General features: G+C 44.0%; 1 long non-coding RNA gene and 1 pseudogene across 1 annotated transcript; both read left to right on the plus strand.

Annotated features, from left to right (window-relative positions):
• The first annotated feature begins 284 nt into the window (after positions 1-284).
• LOC149125577 (large ribosomal subunit protein eL27 pseudogene) lies at positions 285-618 on the plus strand (annotated as a pseudogene).
• A 4,195-nt stretch (positions 619-4,813) lies between these two features.
• LOC149125578 (uncharacterized) lies at positions 4,814-11,245 on the plus strand. Its single transcript, XR_016210723.1, has 2 exons — positions 4,814-4,952; positions 11,054-11,245. It is a non-coding gene; the product is annotated as an uncharacterized LOC149125578 (long non-coding RNA).
• The last annotated feature ends 1,007 nt before the right edge of the window (positions 11,246-12,252 follow it).

The raw sequence follows: 12,252 nt of genomic DNA on the forward strand, positions 1-12,252 counted from the left end.
CTGCTGAGTACTGGGTCAAACGCAAGCTGAGGAAGACATAGTATTTTCCCTCAGGGAGCTTTCACCCTAGTGAGGAAAAAAGGCAAGTGGACATATATAACACTTTAAGGAAGCACCAGAGGAGGTGATATTTGAGCAGGATATCTTCAAGGAAGTTTCAAAGTGTAGTGTAACTGGAGGTTGCGTGTCCATTCAGCTAATAGCCATAGAGCATCTTCTGTGCAGGCACTTGGTCAGAAATTAAACACACGATGGCCTTTCCTCAGTAGGCCTGAGTGGTTGAAATGGGCAAGTTCAAGAAACCCGGAAAGTGGTGCCGGTCCTGGCTGGACACTAATTGGGATGTAGAGCCATCATTGTGAAGAACATTGATGATGGCACCTCCAACTGCCCCTCCAGCCACGCTCGGGTGGCTGGAATTGACCGCTATCCCCATAAAGTGACAGGTGCCAAGGGCAAGAAACAAATCACCAAGAAGTCAAAGATAAATCTTTTGTAAATGTTTGTAGCTACAATCATCTAATACCCACCAGGTACTCTGTGGCTATTCCCTTGGACAAAGCTGTAGTCAACAAGGATGGCTGCAGGGACCCTGCTCTTAAATGCAAGGACCAATGATATTGTCTTTGATATTTTTGAAGAATATGGGCCTATTTTTCTTTATAATGATAACTCTCCTCAGAAGGTGGCTATATGTGGCAGGTATTTTTTTAAAAAAGATTTTATTTATTTATTTGAGAGGTAGAATTATAGACAGTGAGAGGGAGAGGCAGAGAGAGAGGTCTTTCTTCCGTTAGTTCACTCCCCAAATGGCCACAAAGGCCGGAGCTATGCCGATCCAAAGTGGAAACAGGTGCTTCTCCCTGGTCTCCCATGCGGGTGCAGGGGCCCAAGCACCTGGGCCATCTTCTACTGCTTTCCCAGGCCACAGCAGAGAGCTGGATTGGAAGAGGAGCAGCCGGGACTAGAACCCATGCCTTCATGGGATACCAGCGCCTCAGGCGGAGGATTAACCTATTGCACCACAGCCCTAGCCCCGGGCCTATTTTTTGATAATAGAATTTTCCCTAATTTAGGTTGATCATTTATGTTTGTCTCATGGTTTACTCATGATTACACCCAGGTTATCCTTTCTGGCCAGGATACTACTGCATGAATTATATCATAGCCTTAGGATATTATACCCAAAGGAACATGGTAAATCTCTGTCCCTCATTGGTGATAATAATTTTGGTCACTTGGTCAAGGTGTCTGATTTCTCCACAGTGTATTTATTGATTTTTCTTTGTAATTAATAAGCAATCTGTGGGGAGATGCCTTATACAGTACCCAGCTCCTCACTGAGCCTGCTCCCCTAGATTTAGCATCTATTAGTGATTCTTGCCTATACCACCCTCATTGCTGCTTATTTAGTTACTTATCTGTTTATTAATGACGTAGACTAATAGATTACTACCTTTCCCAATAGTTTATAATTAGCTGCTGTCCTTAATTATTTTAGTGCTGGAATTTTCCAAATTTAGTCACTGTGTACCCTTAAAAGTTGGTTTCTGTGTCTTCTTTAGCATGTCCTCATAATAAGTTGTCCCAAATTCATCTTGCGCTCTTCATTCCCAAGCCATTTCTCTGAGGAGTCTTGAGTGCTTTTGTTTTGTTTAGAGTAGAATTATATTAAAGAACAAGATCTGGGCACTGGACTCACAGTGATTTTTTTATTATGTTAAGCATCATTATCTTTTTTTAAAGATTTATTTATTTATTGAAAGGCAGAGTTATAGAGAGGCAGAGGCAAAGGAAGAGCAAGATCTTCCGCCTGCTGGTTCACCCCCCAGATGGCCACAATGACTGGAGCTGCAAGTATCCGAAGCCAGGAGCTTCCTCCAGGTTTTCCCACATGGGTGCAGGGGCCCAAGGACTTGGGCCATCTTCTGCTGCTTTCGCAGGCCATAGCAGAGAGCTGGATAGGAAGTAGAGCAGCCAAGACTTGAACCGGCGCCCATATGGGATGCTGGCACCACAGGCAGCAGCTTTGCCCGCTACACCACAGCACTGGACCCCACAGTGACTTCTTACTGGATGCCTATGGCCCTGGGTATAAATTGACAGTTTCTCATTCTTTCCCATAGGGTTGCAAATTGAGGTACACCCAGGATTTTTTCTTTTCAAGATTCTTCAGGGCATCCTTAGCAGAGCAAACTTGCAAAGAGTGATGTGGCAGACATGTTCCTTGCCTATTCAATGAATAGTTAGGTTTTAGCTAACTGCAGTCACAGTTCCCTTAACACAATTAAACTTTATTGTTATTGGTATCATCAATCACTTAAGTGTGAGTGGTTAGGGGTAAGGGTTTTGTTCTGCTCCTTGACATCATTCAGGGATCTGACAGCTTGTGTCTAGAGTCGTGTGGCCTCACTGTTCCTTGGAGTCCTGGATTTCCCACCCCCAACCTCAACCTCCCTGGATTATTTGCATCTGGTCAGGGAAAAAATGAAAGAGAAAATATGAATGAATATGTGGGGAGTTCTTATAGTTCAGGCCTAGAGCCAAGAGCTTCATTGGGGTCTCAGACCCATGCTGGTGCAGGGGCCCAAACATTGGCTCATCCCCTGCTGCTTTCCCAGGCACATTAGCAGGGAGCTGGATTAGAAGTGGAGCAGCCAGGACACAAACCGGCGCTCATATGGGATGCCGGCACTGCAGATAGTGGCTTAACCCACTACGCCAGAGCGCCAGGCAATGGAGGCTCCTGAGCAAAGCTGGGAGAACAGAAGTTTTTAAATTGAGATTTTAGATGTAGTATAATTGCTGGTAATGACAGAATGGTGAGGTACAGGGAGAACAACGTCTTTAGAGATGAGAAGTCAAGAAAACTGAATGACCAGAGTGCTGAAGCCACCCAGAATAACAGAGTTATGAAAGGGGAGAAGACTGTGAGTCAGGGACTCAGTCTGGATAAACGAGGAGGGGAGAGGATGGCATGGCCAGGCAGGATGAACTTCAGAGGAGAGATTGCCCCTGGAAGGGAGGGGAATGACAGTCAGGAGACGCTAGGAGAGCAGGGAGAATGTGAGCTTCACCTCCTTACTCTGAAGTGGGAGTAAAGGCCTCTACTTGGGGTGGCTGGGCAGAAAAGAGCGTGTCCAGAAGAGAGCCGGTGCTCAGTGCAGGCCAGATGGGGAAGGGAGAACTTCAGAAAAGAATCTGAGGATATGGAATTTGCTGGTCACAGAGCAGGAGACCCGAGGGCCTAAAAAAAGGAGTGTAGCTGGGCCAGTGCTGTGGCATAGCAGGTAAAGCCGCTGCCTACAGTGCCAGCATCCCATATGGGCACCAGTTTGAGTCCCGGCTGCCCCACTTCCGATCCAGCTCTCTGCTATGGCTTGGAAAAGCAGTGGAGGATGGCCCAAGTCCTTGGGCCCCCGTACCCACATAGGAGACCTGGAAGAAGCTCCTGGCTCCTGATTAGTACAGCTCTGGCTGTTGCAGCCATCTGGGGAGTGGGCCAGCGAATAGAAGACCTTGCTCTCTTTCTCTCTCTGCTTCTGCCTCTCTGTAATTCTGCCCTCCAAATAAATGATTAAAAAAAAAAAAAAAGGAGCATAAGGCAGGGTGATTCAAGACTTGGTCTCTTGACGGTGACCAGCTTTAAGCAGGGATGCAAGACATAGAGGGATTAATGTTGCCGTCTCTGAGTGTGACGGGGGTGGGTGATCAGACCTGTTTCTGTGGTCCAGGGAAGTTGACTCAGGGTATTGCAGGTTGGAACCCGTGGTGCTTAAAGGTGCCTTGCTGGGGCTTCATGTGTTGTAAGAGTTTGAGTCATAACCACTGAAGTGCATGGGAGAGAGGGCAGATCAAGGACATAAGGAAATGAGAAGCATCTTTGAAGACAGCAGCAGCTAAACTTTGCAGTGATACCAGTTACGTGGTTCTTGTTTTCCCCGTGGTCCTACCTTCCCTAAATGGGAGTTGACTGATTCAAGGCTGATGGTTTCTAGAGCTAGTGTGGGAGCAGAACCTATAACTGCATCACGTGTAGGGTCAGGCCCTTTGTTTCCCTGGAGTGCTGTGTCAGGCTCAACCAAGTCTACTCTGCTCTGCACACCCAAGCGCACTCTCTGGGCCTCTCATTTATCACGTGTTCCACTGCTGTAATTCGACCTAGCCTCAGGACTTTTTTTTAATTTTTAAGCTTATTTTTTATTTATTTGAAAGGCAGGGAGAAAGAGAGAGATAGAGAGACAGAAACAGAGACAGAGAGATTTCCCATCCACTGGTTAACTCCCCATATGCCCTTAAAAACTGCGGCTAGACCTGATCAAAGCCATGAGAACAAATCTCAATCTGTATCTCACATGGGTAGCAAGGAACCAACCACTGGAGCCATCATCTGCTGTCTCCCAGGGTTCACATGACCAGGAACTGGAATCAGAAGCAGGGCCAGGATGTGGGGAGCAACTCGGACTAGACTAAGTTACTGGAATTAAGACTTTTTCTATGCATCTGCTCTCCCACAATATGGCGCTGAAAGGGAGCAAACAACTTCTACGCAGCTGCCTCTCACCAACTTGACTGATAAGCTGCAGGAGCTGATCCTGCTCCTGATTGGAGGAGAGCAGCGTGCTCGGCGTGTGGGCAGCAGAGTTGGGATTGGTGGAAGAGGACTATAAAGGAGGAGAGAGACAACATGCACCAGGAACATCCGGATAACATCTGAGCAGCCCCCGAGAGAGCCGGCCGGCGGTGTGCCGCTCCTCCGCGGAAGTGGGGAAAGTGGCAGGGGGAGCCGCCCCTCCACGGAGGTGGAGGGGTCGGCAGCCAACCTGGGAAGGACCAGCAGCAAACCCGGGAAGGGCCGAGCAGACAAAAGAACAGCGCAGGGTCTAGTGTCGTTCCTCCGCGAAGAGGGGGAGAGACACCAGGACTCAAACCCAGACTCTTGGATATGGGAGGTAGGCATCCCAAGTAGCATCTCAACCAATGTACCAAATGCTCACTCCCCTTGGGATTTTATAGTTAAATCTGCTTAACATAGCATTCGAAATGTAATTTCACTTTACTCTCAACATTGTATTTCAGAATAGTTTTCAATTTACAGACCAAAAAGGTAGTAATATAAAGAGTTCTGATGTTCTCCTTACCCCATTCCCCTATTAACTTCTCATTAGTGTCTTTGTCACAATTAATGAACCATATTCAGCTTCCCATAATTTTTTTAATCCAGAAAGCATTTTCCTTCCTATTCTATATATATCATGAGTCTTTTTTTTAAAGATGTATTTATTTATTTGAAAAGCAGAGTTACAAAGACAGAGAGGCAGAGACAGAGAGATCTTCCATCTACTGGTTCAGTCCCCAAATGACTACAACTTCCAGAGCTGAGACCATCTGAAGCCAGGAGGCAAGAGCTTGTTCCGGGTCTCCCATGTGGGTGCAGGAGTCCAAGAACTTAGGCCATCTGCTACTTTGCCAGGTTCATTAGCAGGGAGAGAGATTGAAAGTGGAGCAGCCAGGACTCAAACAGGCACTTATATGGGATGCCAGGGCCACAGACAGTGGCTTAACCTGGTGCACCACAGTACCTGCCCCAATCAAGAAAACTTTTATCCCTCTCAACTCTCCCAGCCCCAAGTAATCGATATTTGATGTTCAAATTGAGTTGGTTTTTATTTCGTTTTGTTAATTTTAACTCTCATATATAAGGAAGAATATGCAGTATTTGCATTCCTGTGTCTGGCTTATTTCAGTCAACATGATGTCCTCCAGTTGCATCCATTTTGCTGCAAAAATATTTCATTCTTTTCTATAACTGAATAATATTCCAAGGGACACCTTGGTTGATTACATATTTTGGCTATTGTAAAGAGTGCTGTTAGAAACATGGTGAAGCAGGTTTCTCTTCAATATATTGAGTTTATGACTTTTGGGTATATATGTCTAGTAGAGGGATTGCTGGATCATATAGGAAGTCTATTTCTAGTTTTTAAATAAATTTCCATACATTTTCCACAGTGTCTGTGCTAATTTACATTCCCACCAGCAGAGTGGAAGAGTTCTCCTTTCTCCACATCCTTGCCAGAATTTGTTACTCTCTGTTTTTTAGATAATAGCCATTATGACAGGGGCAAGGTGATATGCCATTGTGGTTTTGATTTGCATTTCTCTGATAGCAAGTGATATTGAACATTTTTTCACTAATTTGTTTATGCTGATTTTGTAACCTGAGACTTTACTGAGTTGGTTTATCAGTTCCAATGACTTCTTAGTGGAGTGTTTGGGAATTTCTATGTACAACATCATGTAAACTGCAAACATGGATTGTTTTCTAAAGATGTATTTATTTTATTTATTTGAAAGGCAGAGACAGAGATCTTAGATCTTCCATCCACTGATTCACTCCCAAAATGGCCCCAGTGGCCAGCCGGGGCTGGGGCAGGCTGAAGCCAGGAGCCAGGAGCTTCTTCTAGGTTTCCTACATGGGTGCAGGGGCCCAAGGATTTGGGGCATCTTCTACTGTTTTCCTAGGCCATAGCAGAGAGCTGGATTGCAAATGGAGCAGCCAAAACTTGAACAAGCACCCATATGGGATTCTGGCACTGCAGGCAGCGGCTTTACCTTTTTTGCCACAGCGCTGGCCCCTAGAGTTCCCTCCTTTTCAATACTTCGGAATACTTTGAAGAGTATTTAAAATGTTTTGTAGAATTCAATATTAAGCTCATCAATCAAGCCCCAGAATTTTATTTGATAAGGGACTTTTAATTATTGCTTCAGTATCATTACTTGTTATGGGTCTATTTCAATTTTCTGTCTTCTTGATTTAATATTCATAGGTTATATGTATCCAGCAATTTATCCACTTCTTCAAGGTTTTCCAATTTGTTAGCACGTAGTTGTTCATAGCAGTTTCTTATGATCCTTTGTATTTCTGTAGTATCAGTTGTAATGTCTCTTTTTCATCTCTGAATTATTTGAGATTTCTCCCCCCCCCCCCTTTTTTTTCCTTGTTAGTCTGGCTAAAGGTTTGTGATATTTTGTTTATAGTCTCAACAAAACATCTTTTCACCTTGTTGGTCTTTTGTATTTTTGTATTTTTTTCACTATCAATTTCATTATTTCTGCTCAAATTCTTAATATTTCTTATCTCTTGGTAATTTTAGATTTGGTTTGTTCTTGCTTGTCTACATCCTTGCAACATATTATCAGATTGTTTATTTGAGATCTTCGTTTTTTTAAAATGTAAGCACTTATTGCTGTAAACTTCACTCTTAATACTGCTTTTGCCATATTCTGCAGGTTTGAATATGTGGTATTTTCATTTTCATTTGTTTCAAGAAAGTTTTTTATTTCTTTTTTAATCTCCTCAATCACCTATTGGTCATTCAGTAGCATTCAGTAGTTTAATTTCCATGTATTTGTAAATTTTCTGTTGTTCTTATTGATATCTAGTTTTAGATTTTTGTGATCTGAGACAATACATGGTATGATTTAAATAATTTTAAATGTACTAAGACTTGATTTGTAGCCTAATATATGGTCTATCCTAAATATATTCTACGTGCTGCTGAGGGGAACATATATTCTGTAATTGTTGGGTGAAATGTCTGGAAATGTCTGTTAAGTCCATATGCTCAATAGTGTGGCTCAACTTGGATGTAACTTTGTTGATTTTCTATCTCGTTGATCTGTCTATTAATGACAATGGGGTGTAGAAGTCCACCACTATTGTTGTATTAGAACTACCTCTCTCTCTTGCCGGCGCCGCGGCTCACTAGGCTAATCCTCCGCCTTGCGGCACAGGCACACCGGGTTCTAGTCCCAGTCGGGGGCGCCGGATTCTGTCCTGGTTGCCCCTCTTCCAGGCCAGCTCTCTGCTGTGGCCAGGGAGTGCAGTGGAGGATGGCCCAAGTACTTGGGCCCTGCACCCCATGGGAGCCATCAGATCAGCGCGGTGCGCTGGCTGCAGCGCACCGGCCACGGTGGCCATTGGAGGGTGAACCAACGGCAAAGGAAGACCTTTCTCTCTGTCTCTCTCTCTCACTGTCCACTCTGCCTGTCAAAAAAAAAAAAAAAAAAAAAAAAAAAAAAAAAAAAAAAAAAGAACTACCTCTCCATTAGGCTGATATTTGCTGTATATATCTGGGTGGTCTTATGTGCATTTATATTTATGATTGTTGTATCTTCTTGCTGATTTGGCCCTTTTACAATGTCCTTTCTTTAATCCCTTTTTACAGTTTTTCGTTTAAAGTTTGTTTTCTATGATAGGGATAGGTACTCCCGCTCATTTTTATTTCCATTTGCTTGGTGTATCTTTTTCCAGTCCTTCATTTTCAGTCTGTATTCATCTTCACCTGTGAAATGAGTGTCTTAAGAATAATATAGTTGGGTCTTTTTTTTAAAAATTCATTCAACCAAGCTCATTCAGTGTTAACATTGATAGGTAAGAGCTGACTTCTATCATTTGATTGATTGGTTACTAATTGTATCACCTCTCTTAGTGAATGCAGTACTGTCTTGTGTTATGTTGTTCACTTCCTATATAGGACTCCCTTCAGGATTTCTTGTAAGGCTGGTCTGGTGGAGGTGAACTATCTCAGTTTTTGCTTGTCTGGGAAATACTTTTTGTCTCCTTCCCTTTTAAAGTATAGCTTTGCTGGATATAATATTCTTGATTGGAAGTTTTGTTCAAGACCCTGAATATATCATCCTACTCTCTTCTGGCCTGTAGTGTTTCTCCTGAAAAGTCTATGATTAGGGGCTGGCACTGTGGTATAGCGGGTGAGGCCACCACCTGCAGTGCCAGCATCCCATATGGGTTCCAGTTTGAATCCTGGCTGCTCCACTTCGGATCTACGATTAGTCTAACTGTATTCCTTTACATGTAACTTCATGTTTTTCTCTTATTGTCTTTAGGATTCTCTCATTGTCCTTAACTTATTTTTTAAAGATTTATTTATTTATTTGAAAGGCAGAGTTATAGAGAGGCAGAGACAGAGAGAGTGAGGTCTTTGATCTGCTGGTTCACTCCCTAGATGGCTGCAACAGCTGGAGCTGTGCCCATCCAAAGCTAGGAGTTAGGAGCTTCTTCCGGGTCTCCCACGCGGGTGCAGGGGCCCAAGGACTTGGGCTATCTTCTGCTTTCCCAGGCCAAAGCAGAGAGCTGGATTTGAAGTGGAGCAGCCCAGATGGGAACCAGCACCCAAATGGGATGCCAGCGCTGCAGGCAGCAGCTTTACGCACTACGTCACAGCGCCAACCCCCTAATGATGCTTTATCCCTACAAAGTCTGATTAGTAGGGTAAATGAGCTTGACCCAGTTTTCTTAGCTCCCCAAAAGCATTATCTTGAAGTGAACACACTGGGGATGGGATTGTAGCATTGGTGACAAGCTTTATCTTCCACTGACCAAAGTTGTCAATTGACAGGAGGAGCCAAGACTGCTAAGATAGCCAGAATGCAATAGTTTTTAAATATGTAAATATTTGTAAAGGAAAGACTAACCCAAGTTTAGCCAGAAGATTTTTTTTTTTTAAGATTTACTTATTTATCTGAATGGCAGAATTACAGAGGCACAGGCAGAGAAAGAGAGATCTTCCATCTGCTGGTTCACTCTCCAAATGGCCACAATGGCTGGAGCAGTGCCGATCTGAAGCCAGGAGCCAGGAGCTTCTTCCTGGTCTCCCATGTAGGTGCAGGGGCCCAAGGACTTGGACCATCTTCTGATGCCTTCCCAGGTGTATTATTAGGGAGCTGGATCAAAAGTGGAGCAGCCGGGACTTGAACTGGCTGTCATATGGGATGCTGGCTCTGCAGGAGGCAGCTTTACCCACTTCGCCAGAGTGCTGGCCCCTAACCAGAAATTTTGCGTGATTGCAAGATGGTTCAATAACAGGCCAGTGTTGTGGCATAGTGGGTAAAGCTGCTGTGACATTGGCATCCCATATGGGTGCTGGTTCGAGTCCTGACTGCTCCATTTACAGTCTAGCTCCCTGCTAATGGCCTGAGAAAAGCAATGGAAGATGGCCCAAGTGCTTGTGCCTCTGAATCCATGTGGGAGACCCAGATAAAGCTCCTGCTCCCAGCTTTGGCCTGACTCAGCCCTGGCCATTACAACCATCTGAGCAGTGAAGCGATGAAATATATTCTCCCTCTCCCTCTCTCTCTCCTTGTAGCCCTTTCAAATAAATTAATTAAAAACAAAAGAAAGCATGCTGGCTCAATAGGATATCTGTTTAGAAGAACCATGTCCAAGATTCAGGGAGTTTTATGTGATCCAGTGGGGCATGGATACATTCAAAGACAAATTGGCCCAGGAAAGAGACAGTCATATGGAAGGATATGGCTAAATAAACACACTGTGGTCAAAATACAGAGAAGCATAACCATCCTGAGAATCCCACACAGCAGTTGTACATTCAGATGATTATAAGGGAGAGCAGCAGCACTCCGTACAGGACAGATGGGATGTCCTGGGGAAGACAGCAAAGTGCCACGAACCCAAGACAAATCAGCTTGTGACGGTGGTGGTTGGGGAGAGTGGAGGTAGAAGGTGGTTAACACTACCCAACAACTACCAACTAGCAGCAGCACTAAGGGTCTGTGCACATGGACCTCCACATACAGAACCTGTTTAAAAGCTATCCTAAGAATGCAGCAAGAACTCTCTCCCTAGCAGTGGACTTGAGATAGAGAACCCAGGTCCAAATCCCTTTTTGTGACAAAAGAACAAGCAGACACACTCATCTGTTTCCTACCACAAATGGTAATCTGGGTCAGGAGTGAGAGATAGTTCCCCAAAGCTAGCCAGATTCTTTTCTATAAAGGGACTTAAGCCACTGTCAGTATCCTTGTGGAAAAATACAAATTCTCCCACAGATCATGAAACACTAACGGATCTCTAGAGAACTTCCTTTTTCCTAGCACCTTCAAGCCTAATTGCAAGATCTTCTATGGGGTCACCCTTAGATTCTAAAAACAATGTTCAGCAGCTACTTAAATATGTATGCCATAAAGGTGTTTAAAAAAGGTGTTTTTTTTTTTTTTTTTTTTTTTTTAGGATCCGAGACACAGAAAGAGAATGCCCACAACAATGGAAGCTGGGTTAGTCTGAAACTGAGAGTTATGAACTCAATCCAGGTCTCCCGTATGAGTAGTAGGCCCCAACTACTTGAGCCATCACCTGCTACCCTATAGGGTCCCTATTAACAGGAAGCTGGAATTTGGGAGCAGAACTGGGATCCAAACCCATGGTTATGGGATGCAGGCATCCCTACAAGCACCTTAACTGCTAGGCCAAACATCCAACCCACTATCCAACATTTTTATCTGAGAGAGCATTGAGAAATCATATAAAGCAACTGGCAATCCCTATTATAAGTCACATTTTTAGTTTAGGAGAATAAGATGGAATCTTCCCATTAATAAAATGCAAACATGCACCAACAACTAAATTTCTTGAAACCAGTAACTTTTGCTTTCCCATGTGAATTCATATAGATCCCTCTTCAAGGAACTTGTGTGACACAGCAAGTCCCAAGGGTGAACAAGTTCCTTTCTTACCAGAAGATAACGCCAATATGGGGGCCCCTGTACTGAGAACTCCCTTATCTCTTCCAGCCAGCTTGGTGTCACAGAATTAAGACAGAGGCTAAGCCTTGCCCACACGGTTCAGTAAATATTTATTCATTTCACACAAGATGATTTCCCACACGTTAGCATGTACCATTCTAGTGACATTTGAATTTGAATTGATTTCAGCGTATCTTAATGGCACTTCTGCAGAAAAGATGGTAAGGAAATCTTTCTGGAAGGCTGTTTGGCACAATTTGTATCAAGAACTTAAATCCCATTTCCAGTAATCTTCTCTAAAGAAATAAAAATGCCAAGATATATGCATAAGCCATGTGCACTGTGATAAGTACAATTAAAAACAGGACACAAAATGATGAATAGTATGGAAGTGGTTTAACTATACTCACACAACAGGATAGTATATAACTATTAAAAATGACACCCTGGGGGGCCAGCACTGTGGCATAGTAGGTCCCATATCAGCACTGGTCTACATTGTAGCTGCTATGCTTCCAATCCAGCTCCCTGCCGATGGCCTAGGGAAAGCAGCAGAAGATGGCCCAAGTGTTTGGGCCCCTGCCACCTACATAGGAGACCTGGATGAAGCTCCTAGCTTCAGCCTGGCCCAGTGCTGACCATTGTGGTCAACTGGGGAATGAGCCAATGGATGGAAGATCTCTTTCT

This window comes from Oryctolagus cuniculus, chromosome 7 (assembly GCF_051225735.1).
Source record: "Oryctolagus cuniculus isolate XC-2025 breed Fujian yellow rabbit chromosome 7, ASM5122573v1, whole genome shotgun sequence".
Lineage (NCBI taxonomy): Eukaryota > Metazoa > Chordata > Mammalia > Lagomorpha > Leporidae > Oryctolagus > Oryctolagus cuniculus.